The 15,955-nt window shown below is 40.8% G+C and overlaps 1 protein-coding gene and 1 non-coding gene across 2 annotated transcripts in view; one reads left to right on the forward strand and one right to left on the reverse strand.

Moving 5' to 3' along the window:
* Nucleotides 1-13,851, reverse strand: part of LOC123566823 (ribosome biogenesis protein BMS1 homolog) — a 31,457-nt gene extending 17,606 nt beyond the window's left edge. The window contains 1 exon segment of the mRNA XM_065520552.2: nt 30-13,851. The gene's annotated coding sequence lies outside the window, so the exon portion shown is untranslated.
* LOC123571629 (small nucleolar RNA U13) lies at nt 12,092-12,195 on the forward strand. Its single transcript, XR_006695789.1, has one exon. It is a non-coding gene; the product is annotated as a small nucleolar RNA U13 (small nucleolar RNA).
* Nucleotides 13,852-15,955: the final 2,104 nt, after the last annotated feature.

Below are 15,955 nucleotides of genomic sequence, written 5' to 3' on the forward strand. Positions count from 1 at the left end.
AAGAACAGCCAGCCACAGCAAAGTCATACCTGAGTATCGGGACCTGATTTTCCCTTGTGCACATCCCCTGTTTCCAAGTCTTCAAAGTCACCGTAGAGCTCCTCTGGGAAAAGAACACCCAAAGGCTACTCCGTGAGCCAGGCATGCAGGTGCTGCTGGCCCCACCCACCACAGGCCCACAGCGCACTCCACGCTCCAAGCCTCATTCTCACTGTTCCCGTCACTACACACACAGGCAAAACTGCACTAGGAAATGTTTCGTAAAACAATTAGTATTTCATCATCTGTTTAGGTAAACTAAATGGACCCAATCCACATTTCCACACTTAGTCAAAATCCCAATTTCAATTTTTCCAGTATAGATAATGGATACTGTTTTGTTTGTTTTTTTTTTTCCTGGAGATGGAGTCTCGCTCTGTCACCCAAGCTGGAGTGTAGTGACATGATCTTGGCTCACTTTAACCTCCACCTCCCGGGTTCAAGCAATTCTACTGCCTCAGTCTCCCGAGTAGCTGGGATTATAGGCACCCGCCACCAGGCCTGGCTAATTTTTGTATTTTTAGTAGAGATAGGATTTCACCATATTGGCCAGGCTGGTCTCAAACTCCTGACCTCATGATCTGCCCTCCTCAGCCTTCCAAAGTGCTGGGATTACAGGCATGAGCCACTGCACCCAACCAATGGACACTCAAAAGACACAGAGGTCTATCTGTGTCCCCCAAACGAATAGTTCAAAGAGTGAATAGAAAAGCCCCACGCTGATACCAGCACATGTGAAAAGGAGTCTCAATGTAAGTTCAACACAACACAATCGTGTAACACACCTAGGGGAAATCTTAGATTATATAAAACATAGCATTTAGATTAAGAGTAGAGCCCCAGATCCCTTTTCCTAGCCAGGGGAACTGAGACATACAACACCTGGAAAATCGGGTAACTCCCACCCCAATACTGCGCTCTACCAAGGATCTTAGCAAACGAGCACACTAGGAGACTAAATCCCACACCTGGCCGGGAGGGTCCCACGCCCACGGAGCCTCCCTCATTGCTAGCACACCAGTCCCCCCGCAAGGCAGCAGCGAGGCTGGGGGAGGGGCGCCCACCATTGCTGAGGCTTAAGTAGATAAACAAAGCGGCTGGGAAACTCCAACTGGGTGGAGCTCACAGCAGCTCAAGGACTCCTGCCTGTCTCTGTAGACTCCACCTCTGGGGACAGGGCACAGCTAACAACAACAGCAACAACAACAACAACAAAAAGCAGCTGAAACCTCTGCAGACACAAACGACTCTGTCTGACAGCTTTGAAGTGAGCAGTGGATCTCCCAACACGGAGGTTGAGATCTGAGAATGGACAGACTACCTGCTCAAGTGGGTCCCTGACCCCTGAGTAGCCTAACTGGGAGACATCCCCAACTAGGGGCAGACCGATACCCCACATCTCACACGGTGGAGTACACCCCTGAGAGGAAGCTTCCATAGCAAGAATCAGACAGGTACACTCGCTGTTCAGCAATATTCTATCTTCTGCAGCCTCTGCTGCTGATAACCAGGCAAACAGGGTCTGGAGTGGACCTCAAGCAATCTCCAACAGACCTACAGCTGAGGGTCCTGACTGTTAGAAGGAAAAGTAACAAACAGGAAGGACACCCACACCAAAACCCCATCAGTACGTCACCATCATCAAAGACCAGAGGCAGGTAAAACCACAAACATGGGGAAAAAGCAGGGCAGAAAAGCTGGAAATTCAAAAAATAAGAGCGCATCGCCCCCTGCAAAGGAACGCAGCTCATCGCCAGCAACAGATCAAAGCTGGACGGAGAATGACTTTGACGAGATGAGAGAAGAAGGCTCCAGTCCATCAAACTTCTCAGAGCTAAAGGAGGAATTACGTACCCAGTGCAAAGAAACTAAAAATCTTGAAAAAAATGTGGAAGAATTGATAACTAGAATAATGAATGCAGAGAAGGCCATAAACGAATGGACACAGATGAAAACCATGACACGAGAAATACGTGACAAATGCACAAGCTTTAGTAACCGACTCGATCAACTGGAAGAAAGAGTATCAGCGATTGAGGATCAAATGAATGAAACGAAGCGAGAAGAGAAACCTAAAGAAAAAAGAAGAAAAAGAAATGAACAAAGCCTGCAAGAAGTATGGGATTATGTAAAAAGACCAAATCTGTGTCTGACTGGGGTGCCTGAAAGTGAGGGGGAAAATGGAACCAAGTTGGAAAACACTCTTCAGGATATCATCCAGGAGAACTTCCCCAACCTACTAGGGCAGGCCAACATTCAAATCCAGGAAATACAGAGAACGCCACAAAGATACTCCTCGAGAAGAGCAACTCCAAGACACATAATTGCCAGATTCACCGAAGTTGAAATGAAGGAAAAAATCTTAAGGGCAGCCAGAGAGAAAGGTCGGGTTACCCACAAAGGGAAGCCCATCAGACTAACAGCAGATCTCTCGGCAGAAACTCTCCAAGCCAGAAGAGAGTGGGGGGCCAATATTCAACATTCTTAAAGAAAAGAATTTTCAACCCAGAATTTCATATCCAGCCAAACTAAGTTTCATAAGTGAAGGAGAAATAAAATCCTTTACAGATAAGCAAATGCTTAGAGATTTTGTCACCACCAGGCCTGCCTTACAAGAGACCCTGAAGGAAGCACTAAACATGGAAAGGAACAACCGGTACCAGCCATTGCAAAAACATGCCAAAATCTAAAGACCATCGAGGCTAGGAATAAACTGCATCAACTAACGAGCAAAATAACCAGTTAATATCATAATGGCAGGATCAAGTTCACACATAACAATATTACCCTTAAATGTAAATGGGCTAAATGCTCCAATTAAAAGACACAGACTGGCAAACTGGATAAAGAGTCAAGACCCATCAGTTTGCTGTATTCAGGAGACCCATCTCACATGCAGAGACATACATAGACTCAAAATAAAGGGATGGAGGAAGGTCTACTAAGCAAATGGAGAACAAAAAAAGCAGGGGTTGCAATACTAGTCTCTGATAAAACAGACTTTAAACCATCAAAGATCAAAAGAGACAAAGAAGGCCATTACATAATGGTAAAGGGATCAATTCAACAGGAAGAGCTAACTATCCTAAATATATATGCATCCAATACAGGAGCACCCAGATTCATAAAGCAAGTCCCTAAAGACTTACAAAGAGACTTAGACTCCCATACAATAATAATGGGAGACTTCAACACCCCACTGTCAACATTAGACAGATCAACAAGACAGAAAGTTAACAAGGATATCCAGGAATTGAACTCATCTCTGCAGCAAGCAGACCTAATAGACATCTATAGAACTCTCCACCCCAAATCAACAGAATATACATTCTACTCAGCACCACATCACACTTATTCCAAAATTGACCACATAATTGGAAGTAAAGCACTCCTCAGCAAATGTACAAGAACAGAAATTATAACAAACTGTCTCTCAGACCACACTGTAATCAAACTAGAACTCAGGACTAAGAAACTCAATCAAAACCGCTCAACTACATGGAAACTGAATAACCTGCTCCTGAATGACTACTGGGTACATAACGAAATGAAGGCAGAAATAAAGATGTTCTTTGAAACCAATGAGAACAAAGATACAACATACCTGAATCTCTGGGACACATTTAAAGCAGTGTGTAGAGGGAAATTTATAGCACTAAAGGCACACAAGAGACAGTTGGAAAGATCTAAAATTGACACTCTAACATCAGAATTAAAAGAACTAGAGAAGCAAGAGCAAACACATTCAAAAGCTAGCAGAAGGCAAGAAATAACTAAGATCAGAGCAGAACTGAAGGAGATAGAGACACAAAAACCCTCCAAAAAATCAATGAATCCAGAAGTTGGTTTTTGGAAAAGATCAACAAAATTGATAGACCGCTAGCAAGACTAATAAAGAAGAAAAGAGAGAACAATCAAATAGACACAATAAAAAATGATAAAGGGGTTATCACCACCGACCCCACAGAAATACAAACTACCATCAGAGAATATTATAAACACTTCTACGCAAATAAACTAGAAAATCTAGCAGAAATGGATAATTTCCTGGACACTTACACTCTCCCAAGACTAAACCAGGAAGAAGCTGAATTCCTGAATAGACCAACAGCAGGCTCTGAAACTGAGGCAATAATTAATAGCCTACCAACGGAAAAAAGACCAGGACCAGATGGATTCACAGCTGAATTCTACCAGAGGTACAAGGAGGAGCTGGTACCATTCCTTCTGAAACTATTCCAATCAATAGAAAAAGAGGGAATCCTCCCTAACTCATTTTATGAGGCCAACATCATCCTGATACCAAAGCCTGGCAGAGACACAACAAAAAAAGAGAATTTTAGACCAATATCTCTGATGAACATCGATGCAAAAATCCTCAATTAAATACTGGCAAACCGGATTCAGCAGCACATCAAAAAGCTTATCCACCATGATCAAGCGGGCTTCATCCCTGGGATGCAAGGCTGGTTCAACATAGGCAAGTCAATAAATGTAATCCAGCATATAAACAGAACCAAAGACAAAAACCACATGATTATCTCAATAGATGCAGAAAAGGCCTTTGACAAAATTCAACAGCCCTTCATGCTAAAAACGCTCAATAAATTGGGTATTGATGGAACGTATCTCAAAATAATAAGAGCTATTTATGACAAACCCACAGCCAATATCATCCTGAATAGGCAAAAACTGGAAAAATTCCCTTTGAAAACTGGCACAAGACAGGGATGCCCTCTCTCACCACTCGTATTCAACATAGTGTTGGAAGTTCTGGCTAGGGCAATCAGGCAAGAGAAAGAAATCAAGGGTATTCAGTTAGGAAAAGAAGAAGTCAAATTGTCCCTGTTTGCAGATGACATGATTGTATATTTAGAAAACCCCATTGTCTCAGCCCAAAATCTCCTTAAGCTGATAAGCAACTTCAGCAAAGTCTCAGGATACAAAATTAATGTGCAAAAATCACAAGCATTCTTATACACCAGTAACAGACAAACAGAGAGCCAAATCATGAATGAACTTCCATTCACAATTGCTTCAAAGAGAATGAAATACCTAGGAATCCAACTTACTAGGGATGTAAAGGACCTCTTCAAGGAGAACTACAAGCCACTGCTCAGTGAAATAAAAGAGGACACAAACAAATGGAAGAACATACCATGCTCATGGATAGGAAGAATCAATATCGTGAAAATGGCCATACTGCCCAAGGTAATTTATAGATTCAATGCCATCCCCATCAAGCTACCAATGACTTTCTTCACAGAATTGGAAAAAACTGCTTTAAAGTTCATATGGAACCAAAAAAGACCCCGCATTGCCAAGACAATCCTAAGTCAAAAGAACAAAGCTGGAGGTATCACGCTACCTGACTTCAAACTATACTACAAGGCTACAGTAACCAAAACAGCATAGTACTGGTACCAAAATAGAGATATAGACCAATGGAACAGAACAGAGTCCTCAGAAATAATACCACACATCTACAGCCATCTGATCTTTGACAAACCTCAGAAAAACAAGAAATGGGGAAAGGATTCCCTATTTAATAAATGGTGTTGGGAAAATTGGCTAGCCATAAGTACAAAGCTGAAACTGGATCCTTTCCTTACTCCTTATACAAAAATTAATTCAAGATGGATTAGAGACTTAAATGTTAGACCTAATACCATAAAAACCCTAGAAGAAAACCTAGGTAATACCATTCAGGACATAGGCATGGGCAAGGAATTCATGTCTAAAACACCAAAAGCAACAGCAACAAAAGCCAAAATTGACAAATGGGATCTAATTAAACTAAAGAGCTTCTGCACAGCAAAAGAAACTACCATCAGAGTGAACAGGCAACCTACAGAATGGGAGAAACTTTTTGCAATCTACTCATCTGACAAAGGGCTAATATCCAGAACCTACAAAGAACTCAAACAAATTTACAAGAAAAAAACAAACAACCCCATCGAAAAGTGGGCAAAGGATATGAACAGACAGTTCTCAAAAGAAGACATTCGTACAGCCAACAGACACATGAAAAAATGCTCATCATCACTGGCCATCAGAGAAATGCAAATCAAAACCACAATGAGATACCATCTCACACCAGTTAGAATGACAATCATTAAAAAGTCAGGAAACAACAGGTGCTGGAGAGGATGTGGAGAAATAGGAACACTTTTACACTGTTGGTGGGATTGTAAACTAGTTCAACCATTATGGAAAACAGTTTGGCGATTCCTCAAGGATCTAGAACTAGAAGTACCATATGACCCAGCCATCCCATTACTGGGTATATACCCAAAGGATTATAAATCATGCTGCTATAAAGACACATGTACACGTATGTTTATTGTGGCACTATTCACAACAGCAAAGACTTGGAATCAACCCAAATGTCCATCAGTGACAGACTGAATTAAGAAAATGTGGCACATATACACCATGGAATACTATGCAGCCATAAAAAAGGATGAGTTCGTGTCCTTTGTAGGGACATGGATGCTGCTGGAAACCATCATTCTCAGCAAACTATCACAAGAACAGAAAACCAAACACCGCATGTTCTCACTCATAGGTGGGAACTGAACATTGAGATCACTTGGACTCGGGAAGGGGAACATCACACACCAGGGTCTATCACGGGGAGTGGGGAGGGGGAAGGGATTGCATTGGGAGTTATACCTGATGTAAATGACAAGTTGATGGGTGCTGACGAGTTGATGGGTGCAGCACGCCAACATGGCACAAGTATACATATGTAACAAACCTGCACGTTATCCACATGTACCCTAGAACTTAAAGTATAATAAAAATAAAAAAAAAATAAAAAATAAAAGAATCCCTGCCTACCCCCCCCCCCAAAAAAAAAGAGTAGAGCCCCAAACCACACCAAACCCATGGGAAGAGCTTATTCACTCATTCATTCCTTCATTTGTTTTTGGAGCTCTGGGCTCAATTACAGTTCCCATTCTTAAAAGAAATAGACAAGTAAGGCTGCGTGCAGTGGCTCATGACTGTAAACCCAGCACTTTGGGGGCCTGGGAGGCAGAGGTTGCAGTGAGCCATAATTGCATCACTGAACTCTGGCCTGGGTGACAGAGTGAGACCCTGTCTCAAAAAAAGGAAAACAAAAGAAACAGGCAAGTTAAAACTCATTTGGGAGAGCAATGTTTAGAAGGCTATTAAAACATTTTCACTTAAGGGCCAAAGAACCAGGTAGAAGTTATAATAGATAGGAAGCGCCTGTTTGTAATAAAAGCAAAAAAGGATAAAATAGGAATAAACCTAACAAGAAATGCACCGGAACTTTATTTTTAAAAAAAAAAAAAAAAAAGAAGAAAAGCTTTAATATGCTACAAAAGGATGAAAGGAATAGTATCACCACCAACACTCGTATGTGCTCTGCACACCAGGCACTGCATTAAGTACTTTCCTAAGCTTAACCACATTCTTCAACCCAAGGAAGTAGGTGTTGTAAATATTATCTACGGAATAATGATATGTTGTCATTTCAAAAGAAAGACTCGACTTCACAAATACGCCAATTCTCCTTTTAGCACAGTTACAACCCAAAACCACCACTAAGGATTTCTGATCTAGAGAAGATAACACATTATTCCCCCTAAAAAGTGTAACCTAAACTCTAGGTTACCTAGACAGGAGACGATCAGTGGAGAATTCTGAAAGGTGGAAAGAAAAAGGCTGCTGACAGACTCTAGGACTAGGGAATGTATAGTGGCCAGGTGTCTCCTTGGACCTCATCCAACAGGAAGGTGACCCAGGCCCAGAGTCTCCCAACTCCCAAGGTAGCAATAGAAGGCAACCCAGGCAGACTCAGTCCTCCCAGATCAAAGGAGATCTTCCCCACAACAAGAAAACCAGCTCCACACACCAAGACAACCACCATTCCCCACCCACCTAGCTGCAGCAGGTGGCCCAGCCTGGGGCAGCTCCCCTGTTCCCTCAGGTGGGCATCAGCAGGGACTGGTGGGAGAACCCCAGTGATACCAGATACGCCAAACAGACCAAAATAACACCATGAAGGCTCTGAAATTAAATTGTCAATGGAATTACAGCCCACAAAGTAGACCAGGACCTATAGACTAAACCGAAACAGGACTGCCTGCAAAAATAAAAAAATTACATAGGCAGATGTTGGAACCATCATCGCTTATAGCAGCCAGTATAAAAATGCTTCAACAAGCAACCACAAATCCTATGGCAACAAACAAAGAACTGAAAATGTCAGCAAAGAAACTGAAGAAGAATCAAATGGAAATTACAGAAATATAAAATACAGTAACAGAATTTTAAAAAAAAATCTATCTGGATGGGCTCTATTGAGTAAAAGTGGAGATGACAGAGGACAGAATCAGAGAAGCTGAAACCTGATCAACAGAATTCACCCAGTCTGAAAAACAGAGAGAAAATAACCTGAAAACAAATGAACAGAGCTGCACGGACCTGTGGGACAATAACAAAAGACCCCGCATTTATGTTATCTGAGTCCCATAGGAGACCAGAGCTGCGAAAGCATGCAAATAACTAATTCCTGATGCTTCCCACATTTGGTGAAAGATATAAACTTACAGATTCAAGAAGCTGAGCAAACCTGGAAGTATACCAAAAGAAAGCAACACTGATTAAACTTTCAAAACTAAAAACAAAGATCAAAAAAGGGAGAATGCCAGCAGGGACACGCCAACTCAAATGCCAGTGTATTTCTCCTCTAAAATCATGGAGGCCAGAAGGAAGTGGCACAACATTTTTAAGTGCTTAAAAACAAAACAAAAAAAAACACAAAAAAACCTGTTGGCTACAAATTATATATCCCATGAAACTACCCTTCAGAAATGAAGAGAGAAATAAAGACATTCTCAGAGGAAGAGAATATAGGAATTTGTCACTGGTAAATTTAGAAATGCTAAAAAGTGGCTACTGTCATTTCCACTACACAAAAAATTAAAACAAAAAAAATCAAAATAAAAAAATGACTACAGAAAGTTCTTATGCAGAAGGGATGAATATGGGACTATGGGAGGAGGGACAAAGGAAAGACCAGAAATGTGGAAACCACACACTAGACAATCCATAGTTCTTAAAATCACATTTGACGACTCAAACAAAAACTATACCACCACCTAATACTCAAGCCAGTGATTTATAAGAGTGGAAAAGGTAAAGAGACATAAATGCAAGGCAGGTTTCCACACTTTGAAGTGGTAAATACTGGTACCAGTGGACTACTATATTACAACGCATATTGTAACATCCAGAGCAAACACTTTAAGACTATACAAAGAGGTACACGCAACAACATTATACAGAAATAGATCAAGATGGAGCTAAAGAAAAAGGAAACAAAAAAGCAAATAATAAAAACATCAGATATAAGCAATTATGTAACAATAAGCACCTTAAATGTAAATGGTCTAAATAAACCAAAAGACAGATTGATGAAGAGCCTATAATAAACACATGGCCCAACTAGATACTGTTCATAAGAAACTTCAAACTCACTTAAGGACCTAAGTAGGCTGAAAGTAAAAGAGTGGAGAAAGATATCTTATATAATCATTAATTTTTTAAGGAAGCAGGAATGAATATATTAATATCTCATGAAGTAGACTTCAAGCAAAATAATTTACCAGAGCTGGAGAGAGGGTCTTCGCTGAATTTTAAGATATAAAATTTCCTATGCTGCCTTGACATCTTTGAGCCTTACAGGGCCCCAAAGGCCTAGCCATGGGTTTTCCTGTTTCTGTCAGACAGCTCCTACCCTGCCACCCAGCAGGAAAGGCTCCCCACCTGGCTAGTTCTTTTATCAGCCAGAGCAGCTGCACCTCAGCCTAAGAAGTTTCACTTCACCTGTCTGCCAGCCCATGAATTTATTCAAACAAGCCAACTGCATTCCCCCTCAGGAACCATTAGTCATTGTGCGCTCTTGTTACTACCAAGCCTGCCTGCCTCCTCAGACCCCAGCCCTCACTCCGCTACAGAGTACGGTGCCCATCTGACCCTGTGTGGCATTCAGTGTCCTCCTCTGAGCTGTGGGTATATGTGACTAAAACACTGCTGTCAAACTCATCCATCCACACCAGGTGTTGTGTTCAGCCATCTCCTACACTTTAGGGCAGGGACCCCTCCTTCACCAATGGCGTGAAAAGGAAGTGACCATAACAACTGCTTAATGACAAAAGGATTAACCCACCAAGAAGACATCTACTTCAACATCCTCCTTTCAGCAACTGTTAAAACTAGGCAGAGGTTGGGCGCAGTGGCTCATGCCTGTAATCCCAGCACTCTGGGAGGCCAAGACAAAGGACTGCTTGTGGCCAGGAGTTTGAGCATGGGAAACATAGCAAGGCCCTGTCTCTCCAAAAAATTTTAAATTTAGCCAGGTATGGCGGCACACACCTATAGTACCAGCTACTCAGGAGGTTAAGCCAGGGGAACTGCTTGAGCCTAGGAGGTCAAGGCTGCAGTGAGTCATGTTCGTGCCACTGCACTCTAGCATAAGTGACAGAGTGAAACTAGGCAGCAAAGGAGCAAGGATTTACAAAAGATCTGAATAGTCAACCAGCAAAATCTGACATCTGTACAACACCCCACTCCCCAACAGCAAAATACACACATTTTTAAAGCCAACAGAAATCTACCAAGATGAAATACATTTGGGGCAATAAAAGAAATCACAGCAAATCTAAAAGAATTCAAATCATAAGAATATGTTCTCAGAACATAATGTAATCAAGCTAGAAATCTATAACAGAAAGACTGGAAACTCTCTAAATACTTGATAATTAAAACAACATATATATAAATAATGCATGGGCCAAAAAGAAGTCCCAAAGGAAATATGAATGAAAATACAACACATGAACATTTGTGGGGTACAGCACAGCAGTACAGAGAGGGAAACTTAAGCACTAAATGCTCACATTAGAAATGAGAAAAGATAAACCAATAACCTAAGAAACTTCAAGATTAACAAATCCCAAACAGAAGAATAGAAATAATAAGGGCAGAAATTGGCCGGGCGCGGTGGCTCATGCCTGTAATCCCAGCACTTTGGGAGGCCAAGGCGGGTGGATCACCTGAGGTAGGGAGTTTGAGACCAGCCTGACCAACATGGAGAAACCCGTCTCTACAAAAAATAACAAAAAATTAGCTGTGCGTGGTGGTGCATGTTTGTAATCCCAGCTACTCGGGAAGCTGAGGCAGGAGAATCACTTGAACCCAGAGGCGGAGGTTGCAGGGAGCCAAGATCGTGCCATTGCACTCCAGCCTGGGCAACAAGAGTGAAACTCGGTCTCAAAAAAAAAAAAAAAAAAAAAAAAACTAAATAAATAAAAAATAAAGGGCAGAAATCAATAAAATTGAAAACAGAAAAACAGAGAAAAGCAATGAAAGAAAAAGCTGGTTATTTGAATAGAATCAACAAAACTAATAAATTTTACGACAAAGATAAAAACAGAGAAGACACAAACCAACAACATCACGAATAAAACAGGGGTTATCAAAAAGGCTCCCGCAGCCGTTAAAGAGTGTTAAGCAAATACTCTAAACATCACCCTCAGACTACTCAAGCTGGTCTCTTCAAGGCACTCAGTGCAACTTCCACTTCCCTAACAGGACTTGAAATACCTTGAAAATCATAAACTACCAAAATTCAGGCAAGATGAAATAGATAATCTGAATCGTCTTATAACCATTAAAGACATAAAATTTGTAATTAAGAGCTTCTGGAACAAGAAATCTCCAGGCACAGATGGTTTCACTGCAGAATTACACCAAATATTTAAAGAATTCATCCCAATTCTATGCAAACTCCTCCAGAAAACAGAATAGGGAACACTTTGCAACTCTTTTTATGAGGCTAGTATTATCCCAATGCCAAAATCAGATGAAGACAGTACCCCCACAAAAAGAAAAAACAAAACAAAACAAAAAACCCACAGACCAATATCGCTCATGAATGAAAAAGTCCTCAACAAAATACTATCAAATGGAATCCAACAACACATAAAAAGATTTGTTTAAAAATTTTCACATGGCGATCTTTTCATAGTTCATAAGTGTGATGACTGGGTATTCATGCATATATGTGGGATATGCCACCCTTGACCCTTGTTACAACATTAGCACATTAACCATCTGACATGAAAAGAAAAAACAAAGAACACACATATTTCCATATGTTGTATCTTCATTTTCATTCATGATCAAGTGAGAGTTATTCCAGGAATACAAGACTGCTTTGACATTCAAAAAATTAATCAAGCCAGATGCGATGGCTCCTGCCTGTAAACCTAATGCTTGGGAGGCTGAAGTGGCAGGACCCCTTGAAGCCAAGAGTTCCCTTGAAGCCAAGACCAGCCTAGGCAACACAGTAAGACCCGGCTCTACAAAAAAAAAAAAAAAAAAAAAATTAGCCAGGCATGATAGCACACAAGTGTAGTCCCAGCTACTTGGGTGGTGGAGGAAGGAGGATCACTGGAGCACAGGAGGTCAAGGCTGCAGTGAGCCATGATCGCACCACTGTACTCCAGCCTGGGTGACAGAGGAAGACTGTGTCTCAAAAAATAAAAGGATCAGTGTAATCTATATCAAAAGAGTAAAGAATGAAACCCATATCCAGATGATCATATCAACTGACACCAAAAGGCATTAGACAAAATTCAACATCCAATCATGACAATAAATAAATAACAGTGAAAAGATTGGGAACAACATAGGAAGTCCACTCCCAGCACTCTTACTCCACATTGTACTAAAAGTCCAGTCACTGAATTAAGGCAGAAACATTTAAAACAGAAAGAAGGCCGGGTGTGGTTGCTCACGCCTATAATCCCAGCACTCTGGGAGGCTGAGGCAGGCAGATCACTGGAGTTCAGGAGTTTGAGAGCAGTCTGAGCAACATAGTGAGACCCCATCACTACCCCCAAAACATTTCATTAAAAAAAAAAAAAAAAAAGAAGGAAAAGCCATAAAGCCATACAGGTTGAAAAGAAAGAAATAACACTGTCTCTATGTTTTCTACACAACTGTCTGTGTAGACAATACCAGGCAATCTACAAAGACGAAACAAAACAAAATCCTTCTACAACTAATAAATGAGTTTAGCAGGATAAAAGATAAACAAATGAAAATCAATCAAAATGAAATACTTAGGTCTAAACTTATCAAAACATATTCTAAACCAGTATGCTGAAAATTGTAATACTGATGAAAGAAATAAAAAACTAAAATGAGTAAATATACTGTGTTCATATATTTTAATACTCAAAATAGAAAAAGATTCTCCCCTCAAACTGATCTATGGTTTAATGCAATCCCTATCAAAATCCCAGCTAAGTTGTTGTAGACATAAACAAGTTTATTCTAAAATTTATATGGAAAGTCACAAGCCTTGGGATAGCTTAACCAATCTTGAAAAAGAAGAATAAAGTAAGAGAAGTCACTCTACTCAACATTAACACTCACTATAAAGCTACAGGAACCTAGACAGCAAGGGTCGTACTGGCCAAAGGATTGATACATGAAGTCAGTGGAATACAAGAGAACCCAGAAACAGATTCACACAAAGATGCTCAACTAACTTTTTACAAAAGTCAAAAGCAATTCAATAAAATAAATGGTGCTAGAAAAATTATTCAACCGCAGGCGAAAATACAAACCTTGACCTAAGCCTCATTTCTTATAAAATGAAAAAATCAAAATAGATCATGGGTGTAAAGAGAAAACAAAAAATACTGTAAAACTTTTAGAAAACAACATAGGAGAAAAACTTCAGGATCAAAGAATAGGAAATAATTCCCAGACTTGATACAAGTTTCATATTCCCTAAAACAAAAAACAAAAAAACTGGCAAATTGGATTTCATCAAAAATAAAAACTTTTGCTCTGTGAAAGGCCCCGTTAAGAAAATGAAAACTACAGACTAGGAGAAGTATCTGCAAATCACACATCTGACAATGGAGTTAAATATATAATGAACTCACAGTACCCAATGCAACCCAATTTTTAAAAGTGCAAAAAAAAAAAAAGACATCCCCAGACATTTTTTATCTGTATAGAAGATATAAAAATGCAAATAAACGCATGAAAAAATGCTCACCATTATTAGCCACTGGGGAAGTGTAACTTAAAACCACAATGAAATATCACATACCTATTAGACTAGCTAGAATAAACAACGAGAACACCACACATTGGCAAGGATGTAAAGAAATTGGATCACTCACATAATTGCTGGTAGAAACATCAAATGGCCCAACTACTCTGGCAGTCTCCTATGAAACTGTGCAATTACCATATGACCCAGCAATTGCATTATTGGGCATTTATTTCCCAGAAAAATGGGAAGTGCATATTTACACAAAAACCTGTATACAAATGTTCATAGTAGCTCAATTCTAACAGGCAAAAATTGAAAATAGGCCAGGAGTTCAAGACCAGCCTGAGCAACACAGCAAGATCCTGTCTCTATAAAACAAACAAACAAATAAAAAAATATTAGCCAGGCACGATGCTGCATGCCTGTAGTCCCAGCTCCTTGGGGGTGCTGATGTGGGAAGATTACTTGAGCCTAGGAGGTCGAGGCTACAGTGAGCCAATACCACACCACTGCACCCAGACTGGGCATCAGAGCAAGACCCTGTCTGAAAACAAAACAAAACAAACTGAAAACAATCCAGCTTGATCTTAGATGAATGGTTAAACAAACCGGTACATCCACATAATGCAGCACTACTCAGCAATAAAAAGGAATGAACTGTGGTATATGTACCAACTTGAATGGATCTCCAGGAAATTATGCTGAATCCCATCATCTCTTACTGCTCCAGGGTGTCACTCCAGCCAGCCTATCCTTTCTCTAACATCAGCAGTATTTTCCTTTCTACTGGACTCTTCTCATCATCACACAACATGCAGCTATTTCTGTCATCTTCAAAACACAGAAATTACTCGACCCTATTTCCTATACCAGGACCTGCACCTTTTCTACGTTCCCTTTTGCAGCAAAACTTCAAAAAAGAACTGTCAATACATACTCTGGCCCCTCTCCTATTCTCTTTGATTCACTTGTCTCACAGGACTCCACCTGCAGCCCTGGATGCTCTTTCTCAGCTGCCTTTGCTGGTTCCCCTGCTCTCACCTGTTTAAATTAGAGCAAGGCCATAGGTTTCGGGCTTCAGTTTTCTTTTCTTCTGTGTCTATACTTATTCCCTGGATGATCTCATTCTGTCTCAGTTTTATATTCCATCTGTGTCAGTAATTGTTATGTATTGGGTCTGTCCCTGCCCAAATTTCATGTGGAATTGTAATCCCCAATGTTAGAGGTGGGGCCTGATGGGAGGCGATTGGATCATGGAGCAGAGTCTTCATGAATGGTTTAGCACCATTCCTCTAGTGCTGTTCTCGTGATAGAGTTCGCACAAGATCTGGTTGTTCAAAAGTGTGTAGCACCTCCCCGCCCCCCACTTCCTCCTGCTCCAGCCACGTGAGATATGCCTGCTTCTCCTTCAGCTTCCACCATGATTGAAAGTTTCCTGAGGCCTCCGTAGAAGCTGTCGTGTTTCCTGTGCAGCCTGCAGAATAGTGAGCCAATTAAACCTCTTTTCTTATAAATTGCCTAGTCTCAGGTACTTTTTCATAGCAGTGAGAGAATGGACTAATACAGTTATCAATTTATTGCATCTCTGCTATAAACTCATTCTTCATTGCCTGCTCTGCAAAAACTGAACTGGGCTGTTTAAATATTTCCCTCAGACATGATGTTAGGTTTTGTCAGTAGAGAGCAATGGAGAGACCTTGCAGGCGAAAGCAGTCTTTGTTCCTGGTTCTCCTGTGCTGCTTGGCCTGGCTCCTGCAGGTGGGGGTCTTCTCCAGAAACCCAGTGGCCAGTGCCCAGCAGGTC

Source organism: Macaca fascicularis, chromosome 9 (assembly GCF_037993035.2).
Source record: "Macaca fascicularis isolate 582-1 chromosome 9, T2T-MFA8v1.1".
NCBI lineage: Eukaryota > Metazoa > Chordata > Mammalia > Primates > Cercopithecidae > Macaca > Macaca fascicularis.